General features: G+C 39.1%; 1 protein-coding gene across 1 annotated transcript in view; it reads right to left on the reverse strand.

Moving 5' to 3' along the window:
* ME1 (malic enzyme 1) overlaps positions 1-26,744 on the reverse strand; it is a 204,840-nt gene that overhangs the window by 115,158 nt on the left and 62,938 nt on the right. The gene's annotated exons all lie outside the window — the stretch shown is intronic.

Here is a 26,744-nt window from a genome sequence, read left to right on the forward strand (position 1 = left end):
AAAAACAGCATGAAGCATATGTACACAGGCATTTTCACTGTATAGTCCATTATTACATATTCACAATGTGAAGACAGGACCACCTACAGGAGTGGGCTGAAGTGACAAACACATGCTGAGCAGTCCTTTAATGTGAAAATTACCTGTGAAACCGTGATACTGAGTCCCCCCCAAACCGAGTTTATGATTAATCCCTCTATCCAAAACTTTATTCTTTCTTGTCCCCTCAATCCTCAATCAATTCAAGTCAGATGCTAAAATTACTGTTGTTAACATTGTTAAGGCACTAAAAATTGCTGCTGTTGATATCATCGTTGATGTATTAAAGATAACATCGTTGCTATTATAGATAAACATTATTAACACACAACTTTGGATTGTTTCTCTAAGGCAAGATGAGCTAACAGACCCCCAAGCCACGGACCACCTGGCCAGAGAATCCAAACCAGAAGCCTCCCGACACTCGAAACCGTGATTAAGGAATGTAGTTAAATGTAAGATGATGATGACTGACCCCAGCCTCTGTTCTTCCCCTTTAAAAACACCCAACTCAAAGACCAAGCCTATCCCCCACGCCTTTGTTTGGCTTCCTGCAATAAACTCTTTGCTGCAAACTCCTGCTACCAGAGCTCAGCTTCACTTGATTCTTTGCTTTGTGGTCTCAGTTGTTTGTAACTGTTCTTCTCTCTCAGTTTTAACTCTCAGTCTTTAACAGTGCTCTCCTATGGCCTCCCAATTCCTATGGAAGCTTAACAAGGAACTTTAAAAATTAAAGGAAAAAATGTGCAGATGTCTTAATATTCCTGCAAAAACATAAATGAGTGAACAGTCTCTGGCACATACCAGTCAAACAGGCCTGCAAGAGTTAAACAATCTTGGTTATTCTTTAGCTGTTACTACTAACAAACACTTGCAGCTAGACCTGTCCTTCACAAAGCTATTAATAATTACTCTGACTCCATACAGATTACACTCTGCACCTGGCATTCTTCTCCCCTTTCACTCTGTTGTACCATTCTGATAGCATTTCAGAAAGAAGGTCATGGGCTGATAACTTCAGGGACACCAGACAGAGTTGCTAAGCTGCACGATCTCAGCTGTGGCCATTTTAAAACTTCGCAAAAGGAAAAACAAAATACAAGATCTTCGTTGCTTTGAGCCTTATCACCTACCCACAGACTACAAGCCCCGGGATACAACCTCTCTCTATTCCCAGTACTTGAGGAGCTAGCCTGCTGTGCATTCCACTTTGCCAAGAAAAGATAAAGCCATTTTTCTATTCCCTCCAAACTGTTTCGGCATTTTCATTCGGCACCGGTGGACAGGGGGGGGGGGGGGGGTGGTCAAGATTTTGGCAACATCAACTTCATTCATAAGTCTTGCTGTAGCATCGTTAAATCCGACTTAAATGCAGAGAAGCACACACATAGGGCCACCATCCTGCCACTCTGTCTCCTTCAGAGCAGAACCCTACAAAGACGCGTATGCTCTCAATGCCTCCGTATCCTTACCTCCCAGTCTCTCTCCACTGTTCGTCAGGCTTTTCCTCCTCACTTCTCCACAAAACCAGCTCTTCCCAAAGTCACTGCTGACAGACATCTGCTCTCAACTCTCACCCTCTTCAACGTCCCAACTGTGACTGACCGGGCTTTCAGTGTCGCGTCCAAGTGAAGATGTTCAGCTGTCTGTCTTCCACCGAGACCACTCCCTGGGCCTTCACACTGTAAATCTAACTAGGAGCCGAAGCCCTCTCATCACTCAGGCCTCCACTCAAACTTGAGTTCCTCAGACAGGACTGCTCCGACGACAGCAGTCCAAGCACCCCCACTCGGATATCTTTACCACCGTCATAGTACGTCTCTGTTTCTCAAGCTCCCTTACCTGTTTCCTTATATGTTGGCCATCTGTCTCCTCCCCGCCACTGCCCACGGCCCCCTACCCTCCAGGACACATAGACACACAAAGCAGCAAGTTCCTTAAGTACAGAGACTCTGTTTTGCTCATATTTGTAAGCCCGATGTCTGTAAGTGTGTTGGCACACAGTACGTGTCCAACAGTATGCGCTAACTTCAAAGTGCTGAAAAAAATGAACCTTCCAAAAAAAAAAAGTTTTTAAGTTCAGAAAACGTGAAGCAAACTCAGACTTATACTGACTTAAGTAATCCAAAATTATATTATGATAGTGAGTACCACAGGCAGATGACTGATGACTGTCTGATTCAACAAAAATATTAATTTACCAAGTTGGCACTAAATTACATCCTTTCCTGCTTATTTTTTGCTGTTTCATATGAAGTTATTTTCCTTCTCCAGAATGATTATATGCTCATTACAAATTATATATTTCTTTTGGAACCCTGTCATATCCAAATATGCAATCAACAAGGTCTCAATAAATAACTGTCACATTTATAGGAAATATATTAGGACTTTTTAAAGAAGGCAATGCTGTTGAATTATCTAAGATGTTCTTGGCAATGTACATTAAATAATGTTTCTTGGGAACTTGTTAGATAGCCAAGGTTTTCCAAGTAACACTGGTCCCAGAAACAGCATCTTTGTTTTAAACGAGAAGGACAATGAATATATTAAAATTTGCATCAGTTAAATGTCCACGTTTATTGTACAAACATATGAGCGCAACTTCAGTGAAAGAGCCATCTGGACACTTGTAATCTCTTGCACTTAGCAGATTCATTTACACAAAAGTGCTTACTTTTGGAGAAAGCTCAAAAAATGAAGAATCTGTAACATTCCACCAAAGTCTAGCATTTTGATAGAATAATTTGTAAAACTTCCTGGAATGTCTCCTTGATGAGAAATTTAACAAGATATCCAAAAGTGTGTCAGCAAAGACTCATGCTTCCTGGTATAAAAACTGGACATGAAACATTAATCTCAACATACATAAATATATGCATTCATAAAATGAAAAGTTCAGACAAGAAAATTATCTATCAATGATATTTTTAAATGAATGGGATTACAATAAACATATTTTTTTGGTCCAAGTTCTTAGGTTCTTAATTCATTAATTTGTTTAAAATACTTAATCTTGATTCAAACCATATTAACCATGCCAATTAAAATATTCATACTATTGTGTCTATTTCATGTTAGAACTGAGACCATTTTAAAATGTGGATCATTTTCTCAGATATGCAACTCAAGCTTTTCTCATAACCTCTGAAATTATATATATTCCATTCTAAAACAGATCTGTTAGATAAGATTCTTACTTCATGTTGTCTCACATAACATCTCTAATGAAATTAATTTCATATCAAAATAGAGTTCATTTCCTAACATGCAACTTTCTGTGGTAACCAGACTTATACATTTTCCTATGGAAATGAATTCGTGACTGCTCCTGACCCAGAGGAGGAAGCAATCATTCTACGGTTTTCAATAATAAGGCTCTCCTATAGAAACTGAAGAAATTTAGACTGGAATTTTCACAAAGTGAATTTGCATTAGAGAGCCCCAGTAGCTACCTGAAAGTTGAGTTACTCCAGCAGGTCTGGGCTAATGAGAAAAAAAATGTGCCCACAAAAGCTGTGCTGTGCTGTGCTTAGTCATGCCCGACTTTTCGCAACCGTATGAACTGAAGCCAGTCAGGCTCCTCTGTCCATGGGGATTCTCCAAGCAAGAATACTGGAGGGGGTTGCCACGCCCTTCTCCAGGGGATCTTCCCAACCCAGGGATTGAGCCCAGGTCTCCCACATTGCAGGCAGATTCTTTATCATCTGAGTCACCAGGGAAGCCCCATTATACTGGAGTGGGCAGCCTATCCCTTCTCCAGGGGATCTTCCTGACCCAGGAATTGAACCAGGGTCTCCTGCATTGCAAGCAGATTCTTTACCAGCTAATTCAGGTAAAATGAAGTTTCCTATCCAGAGAGACCTAGGATAAAGATGCAGAGTTAAGAATCACATGCCTGGAGGTGAAAGGAATAAAAGAGAAAAAAAGAGAAGGTCAAGGAGGAAATATTACAAATTATATTTCTCCTAGAAGATTAGGATGACTAAGAAGAGTCCTTGAGAAAAAAATCTAAGACAATCAGTGTTTCTGAAGCCATAGGAAGTCAAGGGAGGACAATGTTAAGAAAGCTTGGAACAAGAAAATATAGGCACCTGAAAAGATGCTCATCATCATTAATTATTAGAGAAATGCAAATTAAAACTACAATGAGGTACCAACTCACACAGGTCAGAATGGCCATCATTATAAAGTCTACAAATAACAAATGTGGGAGAGGGCGTGAAGAAAAGGGAACCCTCCTATACTGTTGATGGGAATATAAATTGGTGCAGTCACTATGGAAACCAGTATAGAGGTTCCTCAGAAAGCTAAATATAAAAATATCGCAAGGTCCAGCAATTCAACTCCTGGGCATATATCAAAACAAAACTATAATTTGAAAAGATACAACAGCAACAGCCACAATAGCCAAGATATGGAAACAACCTAAATGTACACACACACACACACACACACACAGAGACTTCCGAGGTAGTGCAGTGGTAAAAATCCATCTGCCAATGCAGGAGACACGAAAGACAGTGGTTCAGTCCCTGGATTGGGAAGATTCCCTGGAGGAGGAAATGGCAATCCACTCCCATATTCTTGCCTGGAAAATCCCATCGACAGAGGAGCCTGGTGGGCTATAGTCCAAGGGGTTGCAAAAAGTCACACAACTGAGCGCACACACACACAATGAAATAGTACCATTGTAAAGTAAAATAAAGTAAAAATAAAAATTAAAAAAAAAAAAGAATGAAATAATGCCATTTGCACCATCCAATGGATAGACCTAGAGATTATCATACTAAACAAAAGTAAGTCGGAGAGAGAAAGACAAGTACTCTACGACATCACTTACACGTGGAACCTAAAATATGGCACAAATGAACACACCTACAAACCAGAAACAGAGTCACAGACACAGAGAACAGACTTGCGGCTGTCAGGAGGGACAGGTTGGGGGAGGGAAAGATTGGGAGTCTGGGACTAGCGGATGCAAACTATTACACACAGAATGGATAAACAAGAAGGTGCTGTATAGCACAGGAAACTATAGTCGGTGTTCTGTGATAAATCATACTGGAGGAGAATACAAAAAAGAATGTCTACATAACTGAATCACTTTGTTGTAAAGCAGAAATTAACACAATACTATAAACCAAATATACTTCAATTAAAGTTTTTTTAAAAGGCATTGATTGGTATTATTCTCTCCTTCAGAAAATGCTTAAAAGAAGTCTTCTAAATATATGACAAAATAGTTTTTTCCTGAAGTATCTGCAAGCTAAGTAGCCAACACTCATCATTACCAAATAATTGAGCGCATTACAAACAAAAATATTCTGCTGCTGCTGCTGCTGCTGCTGCTAAGTCGCTTCAGTCGTGTCCAGCTCTGTGCGACCCCATAGACGGCAGCCCCCCAAGCTCCTCCTTCCCTGGGATTCTCCAGGCAAGAGCACTGGAGTAGGTTGCCAGTTCCTTCTCCAATGCATGCATGCATGCATGCAAAGTCGCTTCAGTCGCGTCCTACTCTGTGCGACCCCATGGAGAGCAGCCCACCAGGCTCCTCTGTCCACAGGATTCTCTAGGCAAGAATACTGGAGTGGGTTGCCATTTCCTTCTCCAAAATATTCCGCTACATAATTATAATTACAATCAGAAAATTAATATTGACACAACGCTATCATGAAATCTTCAGACATCATTCACATTTCACTATACCTCCTTCATAACAAAAGAGTCCACTGTATTTTAGTTGTCATGTTCCTTGGTCCTCTTCAGTCTGAAACATTTCCTCAGTCTTTCTTTGACTTCCCATAACCTTAATGCTTTTGAAGTTACGAGTGTTTTTGTAAACTGTTCTACGATGTAGGTTTGACTGGTGTTTCCTCATGATCCCATTCAGACTATCCATCTTGTTCAAGAATATTCCAGAAGTGATTCTAGCTGCTTCTTGCATCCTTTCAGGTGGCGCCGTTCCTGCTTTGTCCCATTATTGACCATGTTCCCTTTGATCATTTGATTAATGTGATCTTTTTTCTCTTTGTAATTAGCTTCTTAATTTCTTATCTTTCACTTTTGTCATTGTTTTTCATGTATTTATAGTAAAACAAGTTGATTTGTCTATCAGATTTCATACATTTAAGTATACAGAGTCTTCCCTCATTGATCATGTTCCTGTATTTTAACTTTTTTCTTTTTGGTTTGGTCCAGTTCTTTTCTTTTCAGTTTATTATTTTTTTACATTTTGTTTGTTTATTTTTGGCTGTACTGGGTCTTTGTTGCTGTGTGGGCATTTCGCCAGCTGCGGCAAATGGAGGCTAATCTCTACTTGCAGTGTGCGGGCTTTTCACTATGACAGCTTCTCTCGTTGCAGAATCTGGGCTCCTGGGCACACGGGCTTCAGTCGTCGCAGCACATGAGTTCGCGGTTGTGGTTCTTGGGCTCTAGAGCACACGGTCAGTATTTGTGACGCTGGACAAGCTGCTCCACAGCATGTGGAATCCTCCCGGACCAGGGATCGAGCCTGGGTCTCCTGAACTGGCAGACAGACTCTTTACTACTGAGCCACCAGGGAAGCCTGGTCTGGTTCTTTGAATCTATCTGAAATGTCAGTAGAGCCTGTGATATGAGGATCTAATAATCCATGTCGTACTTTTCCAAATATCGCCTCTTCTGGTATAACTACCCTTTGACTTCATTAATATCTTTTGTCTTTTGGTCCCTACTTTTATTTTTTTCCTCTAAACTAGCAGTCTACGCTGATTGAAAGTCCTTCTTTACTCAGCTAGATTTTATCTGTTCTGTCAACCATTCTTAACTCCCTAGCCTTTTTGCTCTGTCTGTCACACCCTCGCAGAAAACCACCGAATCTAAATCAATCCATCTGCCTCCTCTTTCCCTCAAGCCCTGCCGCAGAGTGCTGTTTGAGACAGGAGCTCAACCAAGTGTGTTAGATCCACTAAAACCTCACAGCCTCCCCATCATCGGCCAGGTCCTCACAATGCAGCATGACACCCGCGAGGACCTCCTATTGACTTCTCTGAGACTGACCACAAGAGCTACTTCGTTGTCCCCCATCCCCTATCCCCACCGTTCTACACTCTCATCAGACTCAGACATTTTTCACTCAGAAGACAAAATAGACACTTTCAGCTGTAAGCTCTCCACCTAGAACCCTCCTCCCATTATTCACTATTCATCAGTGAATAAGGCCCCGGTATCTCTGTCTTCAAGCCCAGTTTGCTCTCACGCTGTCACTCTCGGACCACTTCCTGGTCTCCTTCACCATCTCCTATTTCTGCTTATTTAGCCCTTAAATGCTGGCACTCTTCAGGCTAGAAACAGTTTTCTTTCTCACTCTCACGCCCGGTGAAGGTCGTGGTACCCTGCTTTGTTCCCATCCTTGGACTCGTTTTCAAGGTTCAATTTGCTTCAGCTTCTGCAAAATATCTGATCTGTTAGCTTTATCTCCCATTTTTGGTCCCATCCTTTCCTCTTGGCATTTGCTCAACTACTTCAGCTTGAGGACGATCTCATTTTCAACTCTGGATCATCTTTAAAGGATTCATTTAGGCCTCCCTCCAATGCCCCCAGCTCCTCTTCCCCACTAGGCCAGCTCCTAATTGCTTATCACAGACCATGCAAGTGTTACCTCCTCTTGGAAATATTTCCTGACCAACATTCAGGCTGAGCTGGAATGTCTCTAATCCCACAGGCCCTTGCTGCTTTTCTGTAACATAATACTTACATATTGTCATATAATTTTTCACTTTCCTATATGTTTGTCCTATTAGATTATAAACTCTTAAAGTCAGGAATTCTGCATTGCTCATAAAAAAGAAGAAGAAGAAGAAGAAGAAAACAAGGAGCTACAGCATGTAAGTAAGGAGAAAAGGGCAGGTTAGTTTAGACATTTGACACTAGCCAACCCAATGTTGGGGGAAACATCACAGCAAAATATCTGGGCCAGAGAACACACAGGTGCTATGTGGTCGACATATATAATTTTGAGGGTCTTCTGAAAATGACAAGGCCAAGGAACAGACAAAAGGAACCACAAATTATGGGGAAAGTCCCTGGAAAAGTACAGTGCCAGAGCCAATGCCCAGTTCTAGGACTTGGAGTACTTGCTCCTAACAGATCTGCCGTTTGACTTCTTAGCGTTAACCTGGGGGCAAAAGGTTTTAATGATGGCAGAAGACTTAAGAAATAATGAGAGAACCAACTGACAGCTTCAGAGCTACTACGTCCGAGGAAGAGTCACAGATTATTATAAGATCACATCAGGCAAATAAGGTGGTTTAATCACCTTGGGCTTCATTCTGGTTTAACTTAGAAATAAAACTAGGATGAGACAGAGTCTATAGGTCAGGAAGGACCCAGTGGAAAGTCAGGGGCCTTCTGACTGAACACCAATTTATGATTAAAGTAAAAACGTTTTTAATTGAGGTTAGAAGAGAAAGGTAGATTTCCAACTTCCTCTGGTCATCCACCTCCAAAAGTAAGAATTTTGAGGTGTTTGTTTTATATATAATATCCTATCACTGCTAACGTGCATGACATTTCTCATTGCGTAACTATTTGATTTTGCTCTGCAATGGTAATCTTGTGAATTCATTTTGCTTACTGCAGACAATATTTGAAGCTCTACTGTTAGTCTCAGTCCTCCGGAGGAGTGAAAATTAGTGTGGTAGACAGATTTCTAAAACGGTCCCAGGATTTCCCACCTCCCTGATGTTCACATCCTGAATCAGCTCTGGGACTGCGCATGGACTGTACTCTAGGTAAATGACACTGGAAAGTTCGGCTGGCCTGCAGATAGGAAGGTTATCTGGGTGGGTCCATACTCTTAAGATTTATTTAGAGAATGTCTCCAGCTGCTCAAAGAAGGGGAAGTCAGAGGCTCAAGGAGTGAGAAGGACTCCAAGCACTACTGTGAATTTAGAGGACACCAAGTGGCAAGGAATAACACTTATGTCCAGCAGCTGAGAGCAGTCTCCATCTGACAGCCAGCACAGAAACGGGGACCTCAGTTTTACAATCTCAAGGAACTGAATTCTGCCAACAAGTCACCTTGGGAGCAGATTTTTCTGTAGGTCCCTGGAGGAGTACTCAGTCTGGCCAATCCCACGATTTAGGCTTTCTGATACCCTAAACATAGACCCAACCACACCATGCCAGAAATCTGACCTTCAGGACTGTGAGCTAATAAATGGATGTTGTCTTAATCAGCTAAGTTTATAGTAATTTGTGACACAGCAATACAACCCTGAAACAAACAATATGTATACTGAAAAGTAAAATTCAGATGCTCACTCCGTATCTATCATTGATTCATATTTACTTTATGAAAGACATGACACAGTGCTTGGTGCCAGGGAAAATACAAGAGGACTATCCACGTACAGCTGAACAGCTCTCGTCACTCTGTGAGCCAATCATCAATGCACAGCATTATTTAGCAGAGGTGGCTAGAGTTTCCAGAGAGCAAAAGTGACTACTAAGATAGGTAATATTCTTCCAAAAGGCAGCCCTTGATAGCTATTATAACTCGATTTTTAGAATTCCAAAACGAAGCACTGGCAGTATTCTCTGAAAAAACGCAGATACACTGTACTAATACTCTAAGATACTATGTGAGAAAACAGGAATATCTGGGCAGAAAAATGGACCATATATTTGAGGAATAAAGAATTCCTTTCTTTGCAGCTTAGTTTAGAAATAACAACAACTACCTCATTATATCTGGAGAAGAAAACGGCAACCCACTCCAGTACTCTTGCCTGGAAAATTCCATGGACGGAAGAGCCTGGTAGGCTACAGTACATGGGGTCATAAAGAGTTGGACACGACTGAATGACTTCACTTCACCTCATTATAGCTTACTTTTCATCTCATCTAATGCTGTATGATGGATATTTTAAGAAATTTTATTTCAGGTCAATAACTGCCTTAAGGAAGGGGTGAGGGTAATGGGAGTAGGTTGGAGGCCAAAGGGGACTTCAATATTATCCTTAATTTTTTAAAAAAATCAAACGATGGGTACAGGTAATTAGTCTTTGCAATTTTCCAACATTTTGACTTTTTTCAAGAAATGATTTTATTTCACATCTTTAAGAGAAAAGTTAAGTAAAAAAATAAATACATTTCTCTTTGAGCAGAAGAATGATTTTTTTCAAGCTTGGACAGCTACTTAGTAGTAGAAGCAGGACAAAGATCCTGATTTTGTGACACTTAGAGCAGTCCCCTTCCACTTTACTGTGAGATGTAAACTCCTTCTAAACACTAATATAAAGGGCTAACCTGTATTATATACTATTTGCATCTACAGCCAGCTGACCAGCAAGAGAGGAGACGAAGTAGAGCCCAGGTGACCAGGTCATGTGCAATCAGGGTTTCTTATTCACAGGAAAGAGGTCTGGGGCCAATCTAAACAAAAATAGCTCAACATATGTCACGATGAAAGAGAAAAGCCACGGGCTAATGATGAAGGCAGGGAAGGTGAGGACTGAGGAAGTAAATCAACTGCCTAACAAGAAGGTCTGAGACTTTATGAGAGGGAGAAGTAGAATGGAAAGGACAGTACAAAGAAAAGAATTCTCAGTCCTGAATATTCACTGGAAGGACTGATGCTGAAGCTGAAGCTCCAACACTTTGGCCAGCTAATGCGAAGAACTGACTCATTGGAAAAGGCCCTGATGCTGGGAAAGATTGAAGGCAGGAGGAAAAGGGGATGACAGAGGATGAGATGGTTGGATGGCATCACTGACTCAATGGACATGGGTTTGAGTAAGCTCCAGGAGTTGCTGATGGACAGGAAAGCCTGGTGTGCTGCAGTCCATGGGGTCACAAAGAGTCAGACACAACTGAGCAAATGGACTGAACTGAACTGGGAACTAATGTTCCTTTTCATGACATTCCTCTTGGCTTGACTCTCTCTTTGCCAGGAAACAAATCTTCAAAGTAGTAGAACTATAGCATAAAAACCATGTTTTAATAATTTTTTCAAGCATATTAATAAGTTTGGTTCTTTCTTTCCATGTCCTCGGCATTAATAATATTTAATTATTAGTTGTATTACTTTTCTAGCCTCTATACATTTTCTAGTTTTCTTGTAGTCAGTCCTCTGATTTCAAAGGAGTTACTTAAATATTATACTGTAATGAATGAAAATACAATAAAGTTACATATGTTGATCTCACAGTTTAGGACACCAGTTTATGTAAGTGAAGTACATAACCATTTAATGAGTAAACCATATCATACCTTTTTGGCTCCATATTCTAGAATGGTATTGGACAGGAAGAGAAGATTTAGTCAGAGCTACAAAACTCTAGGTCAGGCAATTAACTTTTCTAGTTTCAGTAACTCACAAAGAAGAAAGAAGATTTGATCTAGAATGACAGTAAGCTGTGTCTCATTATTCTCTGTGCTTAGGATATTGTTTTTCCAATCCTGAGATTTCAACAGAATTTTCCAACTATAGGAAGTGTGAATGAAGAAACTCTCCTTTCAGAGACCTTATATATAAATATATATATAAATATATATATGCACACACACACACACACACATACTTTATAGGGCCTTCCCAGGTGGTTCAGTGGTTAAGACTTCACCTTCCAAAGCAGAGAGTGTGGGTTTGATACCTGGTAAGGGAGCTAAATTCCTACATGCCTTGTAGCCAAAATAACAAAACAGAAGCATAAAACAGAAACAATACTGTAACAAATTCAATAAAGACTTTTAAAATGGTCCCCATAATAATAATAAAAAAAAGATACGCTTCATAGAATTTTCTCCTGTCAATTTTGTCCCCAGTTTTCCTGGAACTTTCAGGCACATAGTTAAGAATCAGGTCATGCGGGTCATCACATAAAGAAAAATGAGGGATGACAAGTGGGCAGTCACAGAGCTATCAGAGTGTTGGGAGACCACAGAGAATGTGTCACTGGAACTTTCACTTCTATGCCTGACACCAAATCATGTCAAACACAGGCAAATTCGTAGGCTCTCTGAGTATCTACTGAAATCAACTGAGAGATGTTTGCGTCGTGCTTTAAAAAATATCCTTTATTTAGAGAATTTTGGCTGGTAAGATTTTCTTTTTTTTAAAGCAAGTCCTTAGTTTTTCCAACAAGTCAATGACCTCATTTTCCCCTTTTATAAATGCAAAGTCTGCCATCATATAAACATAATATTTTTGTTCCTAAACTGGAAATAACATCTTCCATTTTGAATGACTGATAGAAAAATGACCCTTCTATTTCCTAAGGTGAAAAATTTTGATTATTATTAATGTTACAAGGATGTATTTTTACCACAGTTGATCATTTTTAAGAATGTTTCATCAAGTGTAACAATGGACTACTTTTCCTTTTGTTCAATGCATCAGTACAGACCGATAATATCGTGATCATTACAAATTCATCATAAATAAAAATATTTTTAAGAATATGACAGGTTCTTCTACACTGGCCATGCCAGCTAATCTGAACTAGCAGCTCTCTTCATATGACTGGTGCCATTCCCATAAAGGATGCTGATTTAGTCATTTCATAAAATGTAAGTTATCTATTCTCTATTATTATGGAAATACACAAACTTTGTTTGGCCTTATATATAACCATCTATCACTTATAGGAACTAGAAAAACATATCCTATGCTGAATGCTCAGTCAATGAAAAAGAAAGTTCTATTCTTAACTCCCTGGGAAAGGACATTTTCATTTATTGCAAAATGTCAAATAAGGAAACAGCAAGAATATCTACTATCTCTAGAAATGAAAGCCATAGAAAATAATTTTTTACAATAATTTGACAGGAAGGAGTGTGCTCTTTCTCAGATCAAAACCTGGCAGTCATTATATCAAAATTCCTATATATTTTCAGTCAATTAATAAGATTTAAAGTGATCATAGATTTTTTAAAGAATCTTAAAAGGACAGCAAAGATGACTCAATGTTTTAAAAGGAAACCTCTAAAGGAAAAGTTTTGAAAGGATGTAGTGGAGAAGACATAAAGAGAAAAAGATAACAGTTTTTAAATATCTTTTAAAATATTTAAGTTTTTAAATAGGATACTTACAAAGATTATAAGAGTATTTATTTTTAAAATTTCAATCAAGAATAAAAACTTAGATAAAAGACAAGTGATTAAGGTTTGCATCTGTAAAAGCTATTAAATATTACTGAGTCAGCCAAAAAGTTTGTTCAAGTTGGCTGACCCAACAAAATGGTTAGGTTTAAGAAAATCATAGAATATGTGTTTAAGGTTTTCTGTGATATTAAAAATTAAGGAAACAAAGCTGCTGACAAATCCAGGTCTTTCTCTGTCTGTACTATCATTATTCCAAGACACTAGATGGTGAAAAGAAAAGGTACAAGAAAGTTGACAATTTAACTTTGAACAGAAAAAGGCAATCTTACCCACCTTGTGTTCATTTCCTTACATGATATTTGCTTCTTCTAAACTCCCCTTTACTAAGAAAGCAGGAGCAAAGACATCAAACATTATCTCACAGGATAATCTAAAATTATTTAAATATGACATAAAATGAGGAAAATTTAAAAATACCCTGAGATAAGAAGCAGAAGGCTAAAATGAGAATAGATAAACTTGGAGAAACGGTTATAGAATGGTAGATTCCTATACACAAAAAACAACTGCATTAGTACCAATTGCTTGCCAAGTATCCATCTGATTTATCTGTCTGAATTAGCAAATTCTTTAAATAGAATAATTGCTTAGTCTCACATCTAAGCTGATATCTCAGGTTTCCTTCCAAAATTACAAATAACAGCAATGAAGGGAAGTAGGGGGAAGCACTTTTGTTCTCACTGTTATGGGAAAATGCATATATCCTATCAAACATTTTATTGGCAATGGAAGGACAAAAATCCCTCGGTTACTTAATGTCTATGGAATGAGAGTTACATTGAAGGCCAATATAAACTGACTATGCAATGGCATTCAAGAGCGGAAATAATAGAGACACTTAATGATGGAAGTGCCCTAGAGACACTTAATGATGGAAGTGCCCAAGAATAACGCCACTCCTTTCCCTGCAAGAAGTCAAAGGCACTAAGGACAAGAAACAGTGATGAAAACAAGGATACAGAAGAATTCAATTACTTTCCCACATATAACACTTTCCTCAGACCATTAAGATTTGTCCTAATATTTACATGAAATTTACCCACTCGGGCTCATGATTCCATGTCCAAAATCTTAAAGGAATCTCGACATGAATGTAGCAACTTTCATTAATCATGCTGTTGTTGCTATAAACCAACTAAAGTTTATCCTAATTCCTTCATTCTCATTTCTCTGATAAACAGCATTTTGGATAGCAAGAGCTTCTTAGATGAAGCTCTGCTTTCAGGTTCCTTTCAAATGGCTAATAAAGTAAATCCCGCAGCCTCCACTCTGGGCCTTTATCCAGAAGTCTTTCCTTTGGAAGTCTGTATTCTTGCAGAGGAGTTTGCATAAACCTGAAACTAGTGATCAAACTATTCACCCAGTTAGTCCCACTTCCTTTTCTCATACTAAAGAAAACAGATTCATACGCATGTGAGCAAATCATAAGAACAGAACTTTATTAAGCTAAAAGAAATTGCCATGTACAGGTATTGTCCCTAGGTAGTCTTCCCTCCTCCCTTTTCAGAGAAAGGAAACTCATCAATAGAAAGATATAAGCCACATAGGCAGACCTGGTGTACTGCCAAATAAAGTTCAAGCAAACATCTTTGATGTGAGGTCACTTTGATACCACACAAGACCCTGTGGGGCTCCTGGGTATAAAGCCTTTCTGTGTCCCCTCACTTCTTTTATTACAGGAAATATGCTTCATTCAGCCTCTGACCTTCCCTGAGTTCCAACAGGCAGATGCAAGCAATTGCTAATTAGGGAAGGGAGTAGATGTGAGACAAGGGAGGAACAGTCAAGAAACAACAGCACAGCCTCAGGGCAGGGTCCTGGTTCCTCATCAAGGGATGCACACACCATCTTTGAGCTGATTTGCACATACTAAAACCCCCACTAGATGGGAGAAGTTAACAGTTAACAACAGTGTGCTGCCCATAAGCACAAAGACCCCAGACTGGTTGGAACCAGAAGATTGATGATGCTTACTCCCACTTATCTCACCAACAACTAATCAGAAGATTGTCCATGAGCTGGTCACACCCTCTCTAAACTATCACCATAAAACTCCTCACTAACCCCTCCAGTTTGGGAAACACAGTTTTGAGGGCTTTAGACCACTGTGGCCCCCCACAAAGTAATAGAGCAGTTCTTTCCTACTTCACTCAAAAACTCTTGTCTCTGAGATTTAACCTGGTGTCAGGGTATAGAGGCCAGACTTGGCTTCAACTTTTCCAAAGAATTTTCCAGGGAGGTTGCCACTGTTGGAGGTAAGAAACTGATCCTCCAATCCTACTTTATAAACCAAATAATGGCCATTTGCCCTCACATTTAGACCATCCCCCTCTAAAAATTCAAATTCATTCTATTACTGGAAATGTCACATTACCTTTAAGTCAAGTATAAGTGAGAAATGGACTGGAATGGGCGAATTTAACTCAGATGACCATTATATCTACTACTGTGGGCAAGAATGTCTTAGGAGAAATGAAGTAGCCCTCATAGTCAACAAAAGAGTCCAAAACGCAGTTCTTGGGTGCAATCTCAAAAACGACAGAAAGATCTCTGTTCAACACCAAGAAAAACCATTCAATGTCACAGCAATCCAATCTATGCCCCAACCAATAATGCTGAAAAGCTGAAGTTCAACAGTTCTATGAAGAACTACAAGGCTTTCTAGAACACACACCCAAAAAAGATGTCTTTTTCATTATAGCGGACTGGAATGCAAAAGTACAAAGTCAAGAGATACGTAGAGTAACAGGCAAATTTGGCCTTGGAGTACAAAATGAAGCAGGGCAAAGGCTAACAGAGTTTTGAAAGAAAACACACTGGTCATAGTAAACACCCTCTTTCAACAACATAAGAGAAGACTCTACACATGGACATCACCAGATGGTCAACTCAGAAATCAGACTGATTACATTCTTTGCAGCCAAAGGTGGAGTAGCTCTATACAGTCAGAAAAACAAGACCAGGAGCTCACTATGGCTCAGATCATGAACTCCTTATTGCAAAATTCAGACTTAAACTGAAGAAAGTAGGGAAAACCACTAGGTCATTCAGGTATGACCTAAATAAAATCCTTTACAATTATACAGTTGAAGTGAGAAATAGATTCAAGGGATTAGATCTGATAGACAGAGTGCCTGAAGAACTATGGATGGAATTCGTGACATCGTACAGGAGGCAGTGATCAAGACCATCCCCAAGAAAAAAGAAATGCAAAAAGGCAAAATGGTTGTCTGAGGAGGCCTTACAAATAGCTATGAAAAGAAGAGAAGCAAAAGGCAAAGGAGAAAAGTAAAGATATATCCATATGAACGCAAAGTTCCAAAGAATAGCACGGAGAGATAAGAAAGCCTTCCTCAGTGATCAGTGCAAAGAAATAGAGGAAAACAACAGAATGGGAAAGACTAGAGATCTCTTCAAGGAAATCAGAAACACCAAGGGAACATTTCATGCAAAGATGGGCACAATAAAGGACAGAAATGATATGGACTTAACAGAAGCAGAAAATTTCAAGAAGATGTGGCAAGTATACACAGAAGAACTGTACAAAAAAGATCTTCATGACCCAGATAACCACGATGGTGTGATCACTCACCCAGAGTCAGACATCCTGGAATGCAAAGTCAAGTGGGCCTTAGGAAGCATCACTGAGAATAAAGCTAGCAGAAGTGATACAATTCCAGTTGAGCTGTTTCAAATTCCAAAAGATGATGCTGTGAAAGTGCTGCACTCAATATGCCAGCAAATTTGAAAAACTCAGCAGTGGCCACAGGACTAGAAAAGCTCAGTTTTCATTCCAATCACAAAAAAAGGCAATGCCAAAGAATGCTTAAACTACCGCACAACTGCACTCATCTCACACGCTAGCAAAATAATACTCAAAATTCTCCAAGCCAGGCTTCAAAAGTACGTGACCGTGAACTTCTAGATAATCAAGCTGGATTTAGAAAAGGGAAACGAACCAGAGATCAAATTACCAACATCTGTTGGATCATCAAAAAAGCAAGAGAGTTCCAGAAAAACATCTAGTTCTGCTTTACTGACTACATCAAAGCCGCTGACTGTGTGGATCACAAGAAACTGTGGAAAATTCTTCAAGAGACTGGAATACCAGACCACCTAACCTGCCTCCTGAGAAATCTGTATGCAGATCAAAAAACAACAGTTAGAACTGGACATGAAACAACAGACTGGTTCCAAGTTGGGGAAGGAGTACGTCAACGCTGTGTATTGTCACCCTGGTTATTTAACTTATATGCAGAGTACATCATGCAAAATGCCAGGCTGGATGAAGCACAAGCTGGAATCAAGACTGCTGGGAGAAATATCAATAACCTCAGATATGCAGATGACACCACCCTTATGGCAGAAAGTGAAGAGGAACTAAAAAGCCTCTTGATGAAAGTGAAAGAGGAGCATGAAAAAGTTGGCTTAAAACTCCACATTCACAATCAAAGATCATGGCAACCAGTCCCATCACTTCATGGCAAACAGATGGGGAAACAGTGTCAGACTTTATTTTGGGGGGCTCCAAAATCACTGCAGATGGTGATGGCAGCCATGAAATTAAAAGACGCTTATTCCTTGGAAGAAAAGCTATGACCAACCTAGACAGCATATTAAAAAGCAGAGACATTACTTTGCCAACAAAGGCCTGTCTAGTCAAAGCTATGGTTTTTTCCAATAGTCATGTATGGATGTGAGAGCTGGAGTATAAAGAAAGCTGAGCACCAAAGAATTGATGCTTTTGAACTGTGGTTTTGAAAAAGACTCTTGAGAGTCCCTTGGACGGCAAGGAGATCCAAACAGTCAATCCTAAAGGAAATCAAGTCCTGAATATTCACTGGAAGGACTGATATTAAAGCTGAAACTCCAATACTTTGGCCACCTGGTGCGAAGAACTGACTCACTGGAAAAGACCCTGATGCTGGGAAAGACTGAAGGCAGGAGAAGGGGATGACAGAGGATGAGATGGTTGGATGGCATCCCTAACTTGATGCACATGAGTTTGAGTAAGCTCCGGGAGTTGGTGATGGACAGGGAAGCCAGGCATACTGCAGTCCATGGGTTGCGAAGAGTCAGATACAACTGAGTGACTGAACTGAACTGAAAGTGAGAAATATACTTTCAAACAGCATAAGCTATAACATTATCATATTGAGACAGTCAATTCCTAGCCAGGTTGGTAAGAAGTCCGGGGGTCCCCAAGGAGAGAGAGGTCTCGAATTCTCAAGGAGGAGGAAAGGATAAACATTTTTTTTCCTCCACGTTCCTTAGGATTATATAACAATGATGTATCCTGCTTGAGGACAGCTTCTAGAAAAAACCTTCTGGCTAATCCTGTAATCTTAAAAGGTAAATGATGGGAGTGAGTCTAGTAAGGTCTTTACAACCTCCAGACATTCTTTTGATTCATTGTAATAACTAATTAAAAGGTATATAACTCCATTGCTAACACTAGTGAGGGGGTATTCTTTCTGCCCCCTTCTGATGTCTATGTCAGAAGCTTTCTCTATCCCTTTTATACTTTAATAAAACTTTATTACATAAAAGCTCTGAGCGAGCAAGCCTCGTCTCTGACCCCAGACTGAATTCTCCTCTGGAGGCTAAGAATCCTGGCATCTTTCGTGGTTCAGCAACAACCCTTCAATATCAATAAGATTTTGGGGAAATTAAGGGGTAAAATTAAATGTAGGGTTCTCAAGCTACTTCTTTTGAGGAGTTGTGCCTAACTCCAGTTCTGTCTAGTTAGGCGCCCAACTATGATTTTTCCCAAACTATTAAGTACTTATTGATATAATGTATAAAACCTACAGATTAAAATTTTAAATATGATTCTGTTCAAAATAAAGGTCTGATGTTTAATTAGACATTACAATTTTATTAAGTTTATAAAATATTATTCCTATAACAGTTAACCACATTATTTCATTTTACATAACATTTCATATTTTTCTGCAGCTTTGTCTATAAGGTAAAATTATTACCCACGACCAATTTGTTTTTAGCAATATGTATTTTTATCTATCATTAAATATGCAGAAAGTTTGAACACTATGTCTAGCAAAATTAATGACTTTTATTATTTATCTGTATTATCGAATTGTTTCTAAAAGTCCAATACCAGAATTTAATATAGGCACTACATTTCTTGCAACTATTCAAACTTATGATGAAAGTTTTTATATACCAAGTTAAGAAGAGCAAGAGGTGCATAGTTTTTCAAAATTCTCTTCAAGAGTTAACAAGCAAAATGGCATGGTGATCACAGATCTACAGTAACAAACATAATCTTGAGCTTTCACTGATGGTGACAGATGTGCTATCTTAGTTTTCCCACAGGTGCTGAAGTTCAGTGGTATATTTAACATTTATTCCTGATTGTGACTGGCCACAGAATGGAGCAAAATTCTCAAAACAGTTGAATGACATACAAAGATACATGGACTTCCATAAGGGATTGGCAATGATTGTAGAGTCCAAGGAATACACTTTTCACTATATTTCAGATGAAACATGAATTTTGAAACTTATTTTTTACTATTTCTAGGCTGTTCTTACTAAATTAAGGATTTATGCTCCCCATACATTGTGAATAGCCACAGAATTCTCTCAGTGGTGGAGTTACATATTGGCATATTTGTAATATGACAGGAAGTAATAGAAAAAAAATTTCTATCAAGAATGTCACTTCAGAAAAGGGGACAAAACATCATTAGTAACTGATGAAATTATCACAGTTACTCTCAGTCTTTTATTGTAGACCTGAGAATATGGCTATTGGAGATATTTAAACTTATCCTAATGTCTGGGCTTCTGAGGTGGTGCAGTGGTAAAGAATCCACCTGTCAATGCAAGAGACTTAGGAGATTCAGGTTCGATCTCTGGGTTGGGAAGATCCCCTGGAGGAGGGCATGGCAACCCACTCCAGTATTCTTGCCTGGAGAATCCCATGGATAGAAGAGCCTGGTGGGTTACAGTCCACAGAGTCACAAAGAGTCAAGCACAACTGAGGTGACGGAGTACACACACATCCTAATGTTTGGCAGTATACTGGCAATCAAAAGAATATAATCTTTTAAGCTCCCGAATATTTAATTAACAAATTAATTGAAAAGGAAAAAGCAACAGTTGATGAAGAATCACTTGAAAGAAAACGTATGACATCTTAAGGATCTGAGCCATCAGGTTCCCCCGAGATCTTGCTAATTAACATCACATGTTCACATATGATGATCACTGCAGATGGTGACTGCTCCCATGAAATGAAAATACACTTGCTCCTTGGAAGAAAAGTTATGACAAACCTAGACAGCATATTAAAAAGCAGAGATGTTACTTTGCCGACAAAGGTCCGTATAGTCAAAGCTATGATTTTTCCAGTAGTCACGTATGGATGTGAGAGTTGGACCATAAAGAAGGCTGAGTGCTAAAGAATTCATGCTTTTGAAGTGTGATGTTGGAGAAGATTCTTGAGAGTCCCTTGGGCTGCAAGGAGATCAAACCAGTCAATCCTAAAGGAAATCAACCCTGAATATTCATTGGAAGGACTGATGCTGAAGCTGAAGCTTCAATACTTTTGGCCACCTGATGTGAAGACCTGACTCACTAGAAAAGACCTTAATGCTGGGAAAGACTGAAGGCAGGAGAAGGGGACAACAGAGGACAAGATGGTTAGATGGCCTCACTGACTCAATGGACATGAGTTTGAGCAAGCTCCGGGAGATGGCAAAGGAAGACAGGGAAGCCTGGCATGCTGCAGTCCATGGGGTCTCAAAGAGTCAGACACAACTGAGCAACTGAATAACAACATGTTCACAAGTGGGAAAACAAAGGGATTGGTGCACAGAAAATATCCGAACAAAACAAAGACAGAAGTGATGGTTTTAGCTTCTGTTTGGGGGGCTTTTTTCCTTTAAAACTAAAGTAAAATTAGAATTGATAAACTGATAAGTGTTTTCATTACATTAATAAAGGTTTAGGACAGTAACCAATACAAGTTTTACATTCATGGATGAAATCATTCAAATCATAGGAAAATGACAGCAAACACAGGAATCTAGAAGACTGGCAGACGTTACTCTGTTTTTCCTGGGGTGCAGGAAGCAACCTACCCTGGAGAAGGTTGAGGGTGAAAAATTCTAATAAGATGCTATACTTTTTAAGAGGACATGAGCTTTCCAGTTAGCCTGGAAAGAACTGCAGGGTTAATGACTATCTAAACTCAGGGTTTGCAAGACATACTCATCAGAGAAAACACAGTTTTTATGGAGAAGGGGAGACAGGAAAAAGAAGATGATCTAAAGAGAACCACTGCAACTGAGTGCTAAATACAGTCAAAGTCCAAGAGTGAACATGGAATTAGTCTTTAAATCTAATATAAGGAAGCATATCAGTGTAACTAGGAAATAAATAAAAGGTACTTCTTCAAATCTGAGATAAATCTGTCAAATGAGTCATATAAAGGACAGTTTCCAACAGAAGTTTTAATACAAGATATAGAAGAATCATCTCTATTTGGCATTTCTTTCTCATATGGACCCTAATAAAAATAGTATATAATGTTAAATTATGAATGCCTACAAACCAGGTTGAATTAATCAAAACTAAATTTCAAGGAGCATACTTTGCGTATTGTTAAAGTATCAAACTGGGAGGTATATTCTCTACTCAATAATTACTCATCTATTAATTGTGGGGGTGTATGAGTGGAGGGAACGTTTTATACAAAGACAAGGTAGCAGTTAGCAGACACTTGCATGATAGAAAACCTTCATATGTGGAAGTTTTCTTATGCTGACTCAGCTAGCTTAATACATAAATGAGCCTTCGTGCAACTTATTCATCTGTTTTTCCAACCACAAGGAATTCTTACCATTATACGCATTTGCGGTTTTCTCCGGGTAAAGAATGACGATTGCCCTCTGAGATTGTTTTGCATTTTTTATTGGAGTTGGGGCATGCATCTCTTTCTAAGTAAAAGCAAGAAGAAGGCAGTTCCATACCTATATATTAAACCCTTTGGGATTACTCATGGTAGTGTTATAAACTTTAATATACACAGTGCTGCAGTTACTTCCTTATTTATATTACTAATAAAGTGTATTTCATTAGTACAACTTTTCACATTATTGATGAACTCTGCGCTCTACCCTGTTACATGAGAAATAATGAAGGGTATAAAGGAAAAAACCACATTACCATCTCCAAGACTTTAAGTCACATGTTAGGAATGTCTTATAACTACAAGATAATAAATTAAAAGCTAAATTTGGTATAAAAATAAACTTTGCAAAAAGGAATATGCAATGTCAGTATCTCATTTGTCTTACTGGAAAAATTAATGAGCTCATCCTCTCATGTGAAAGAAAGAGAACTCCCTGCTACCACTGGATACTTTTTCTGGGTGAATGCTTCCTTGAGAAACTTAACAGAGTTTAAGTTATTACTTATACTTAACACTTTCCATCTGTTTTCAGAGATATTTGTACCAAATATACTGGTCATGAAGCAGAATAATATATAAACTTCCACTGTGTTCGATGAATACTTATATAAACACATGTTTTCAGTAACTTTTTGCAGGTCTTGATTTGCTAGAAGTATCTTCATTAGTTATATTTATAATACATAATTTATATTTGCACATAGTATTTTGAGAAATCTTCTAATCCTGAAAATATAGTCTGACTTGATGATTCACGTGAAACTCATTTTTTTTCCTTCCTTATATTTTACTAAGTACATGTTAAAACATCTTAACTAATTATGTGGTAGTTGTGACTACCATCCTTAAACTAAACTGCAATACTTAGAAAAAGAAATTTCTACTTCATAAGAAATTCATATTTGAGAAACATAACTGCATCTGAACTTGAGAGAAACTAATTATTAGTTTCTGCTGTACATCTGTCAAAAGGTTTAGGAAAGATCATCTTGGGACTTTCCTGGCAGTCTAGTGGTTAAGACTCCACAGTTTCACTGCAGGGAGACAAGGTTCACTCTCTAGTTGGGGAACTAAGACCCTGCATGTTGTGCAGCGCGGCCAATAAATAAATAAAAGACCTTACTTAAATATAATAACAATGTTCATCTTACAGAAGAGGAAATTAAAGGTCAGGAATTTATGTTACAGACCCAAGAAGCCACACAGTTAATAAGCAGCAATAAAGAGATTCATACCAAGCCTCTTCAGGTGCAAAGCACATGATAGGTTGGCAATATTTATTCAGGCCCTATTGCCCATTTATCCACTCAACAAAGACTGCAAGTTCTACTAGGTTCTGGGGTAAGAGGTGAAGGATACAGAGTCGCTACCCTAGAGGAAAAAAGACAGAAAAGAAAGTCAGTTGGCATATGTCAGTGTGATACAGCCTGTGAAAGCACCGAGGGGCTGTGGGAACACTCAGGTTGGGGTGGCGAGGAGGACGTGAAGAGGAGAGAAGGGGTAATCACAAGGACAGAGAGGGGGCCAGTGCCACCGGAGTACAAAAGTCGCTGAAGGCCATGCCAAGCAGTCTGGACTTTACGATGGGGAAGATGAGTCATTGGATGATTTCAGTCACAAAAGTGACATAATTAGGCATCCCCTTTGCAAACCTCACTCTCTTTTGAAATGGGAAGGGCCTAATTTAAAAGAGTGGCAGTGGGATTGAATGTCAGTGGGAGAAGAAAAATACAACAGATAATTAAGAGGGAAAATCGACAAGGTACACAATGGGAAAGAAAAGGGGGTTAAAATCCTGAAAATCTCCGAGGTGTCTGGTTGAGGTGCCTAAGTGGATGGTGCTGCACTTTCCAAAGTTAAGAAACCTGGGGGTGGGACTTCCCTGGAGGTCCAGTGGTTAAGGCTCCAGGCTGTCAATATGGGGGAGCAGGGTTCAATTCCTGGTCAAGGCACAACCAAGACCCGGCTCAGCCAGAGAAATTAAAAAACAAACAGAAATGACGCCTGGAGGACTGGAATTGTATGCTGGGGAGTAACAGAAGAGACAGAAAATAGGACCTAGATGAAAATAGTGGGGTGCACTGACATTTTAGTGGATGGGGAGGACCGCTGAACTTAGCTGTGTGGACTAAGAAGGAAGTACACTGAAGAGCAGAAATGGATTCAGTTTAGTTCATGGAAATAAAATGTTAAGCCAATGGATTCCTAGGGGAAATGGAGAGGAATATATGAGATAAGGAGGATCAGGCAGAGTGTTTACATTCTCGCAACCACAAGGGTGAGATGAGCCAAGAACACAGCTGGAGTTCAACTCTGCGGAGCAGGAGATCCAGCTGAGACTGAGCCATGCAGGCAGTTATGCAGCTCCAATCCCGCATTAATAATATTTTAATTTAAAAAATACGTGCACAGAAAGGAAATGAATAGGATGTAGCGGCAGTGTAAAACATGGCCTAGTTGGCTCCTCCTTTAGGGGGAAGAAAGGGTTGGTTCCGGATGGATTTGTACAACGAACATAGGATAAGACCATAGCAGAACTGACAGGTTATAGATAAAATCTGTACTAAATCTGCAAGCTTGAGAAATTCTTATGTACAGCAGATCTTATCTCTGCTAATGCTTTTAGGGTCAGTGTGAACACACTAGGGTGTCATATATCTGAGTCACCTCACCCAGAGCCATCAATCACTGCATGCCCAAGAGACTGTGGAGTTACTCCCATGGGAATGGGTTACTGCGACTGGCAACTGAGCTAGCTTACAAAATAGCCTTGCTTGGTTTCCTCACTCCATAGCCTAAGGGGATCAAGTCCACTCAAAGTGGTCTGGATTGATGGGGGGGGGCCAACATCGAAACACTCATCCTACTGGTCCTCCCATTTCCATTTAGCCCCTCAGTTCCAATCTTCAACCACAGTAACAGGCAGAATAATCTTTTAAACCTTTAATGGAGGCTGTTAATTCTCTGCTTCAAAAACCTCAGGGGCTCCACAAGTGGGTTAAAAATAACAATGAAACATTATCGTGTGACTCCTGACTATCTCGAACCTTGTCTCAGGCTACCCTTCTCACTTCCACACCTTTTGAGCACGTTATTTCCTCGCCTAAAAAAAATTTTTTTTCCTGGTTTTCATAAGCTAACTCTTCATCCCTCAGGTGTCAGCTTAAATGTCATCTCCTCAGAGGCAGCTCCCTGGCTATGACCATGAAAAGAAATCCCCTCGTTATTCTTCATCACTGTCCTCTGTTCATTTCCCTTCATAACCCAAGCTGTACTCACATCTTTCTTTGTTCACCTGAATATTATAAGCATATAATACTCATTTTATTGTGTTTCACATGCTTAAAAAAACAAAAAAACTGAAGGTTTGTGGTAACTTTTTGTTGAGCAAGTCTATCAGGACCATTTTTTCAACAATATCTGCTCACGTCACGTCTCTGGGTCATACACTGGTGATTCTCCTAGTATCTCAAACCTTTCCATTTTTGTTTCTGGGCTCTGTAGTCGCTGATCTTTGATGTTACTCTTGCAAAAAGACTGCAACCGACTGAAGGCTCAGATGATGGTTAGAATTTTTAGCAATAAAGTATTTTTAAATTAAGGCATGTACATTGGTTTTTTAGACATAATATTACACAACTTAACAGACTACAGTCCAGTGTAACCATAGCTTTCATGTGCACTGTGGAACCAAAAATATTTGTGTGACTCAAGCTTATTGCAATATTCGCTTCACTGTGGTAAACTGTAAAACTGTAATATCTCCAAGGTATGCCTTCACTTGTAAATTCCACAAAGGCAGGAAATGTGTCTTTTATTTACCCATATCCAGTTAGTAAAGTGCCTGGCATGCAGTGGACACAATATATTTCTGTTGAAGAAAGGAAGGCGAGAAGAAATCATGAACACAGAGAATCAGCAAAAAGGTTTTGAAGAAGTGGCAGAGTTGGAAAGAAAACAAAGCAAGGCCCTTCCAGAAGCACTGAGTGATCAACAATGTTGTTTGACAATGTCTAAAACTAGGTTTAAATGATAAATTATTTATCATTAGATCAATCAGTGTTAGAAATTTCTTAAGGTGAAACCATATTTGAACAATATTCCCAAGGACTATCTATTAGAATTAAGTCTTCTAAAAAGAAATACATGAAATTTTTTACATTTTCCTCCATATCTGGGGGAAAAATCTTAGCAACACAATATATAAATTTAGCTTTTGAAAATCAGAACACATATTAGTCAATGAGGAAAAGCCCAAGAAGCTACATGTTAAGAGTATAGCTTGTTTGAACAACTCAAATTCAAGATAGAATATACAATCAATGTAAAAAGAAGACTCAATATTAGTCTAGGATGTGACAGTGGATATTATGTATCAACTTGGCTAGGCATGGTACCCAGATAATTGAGTCAAAGATTAGTCTAGATGTTTCTGGAAAGCTAATTTTTAGATGAGGTTAACATTTAAATCAGCAGACTCTGAATAAAGCAGTTTACCTTCCATAATGTGGACAGGCCTCATCCAATCATCTGAAGACCTTACAAAAGACTTATATGACCTTCCCCAAGGGGAAGGGAATTCTGCTGGTAAAGGATTCTTTGGAGTCACCTGCAG

Source organism: Capra hircus, chromosome 9, assembly GCF_001704415.2.
Source record: "Capra hircus breed San Clemente chromosome 9, ASM170441v1, whole genome shotgun sequence".
Lineage (NCBI taxonomy): Eukaryota > Metazoa > Chordata > Mammalia > Artiodactyla > Bovidae > Capra > Capra hircus.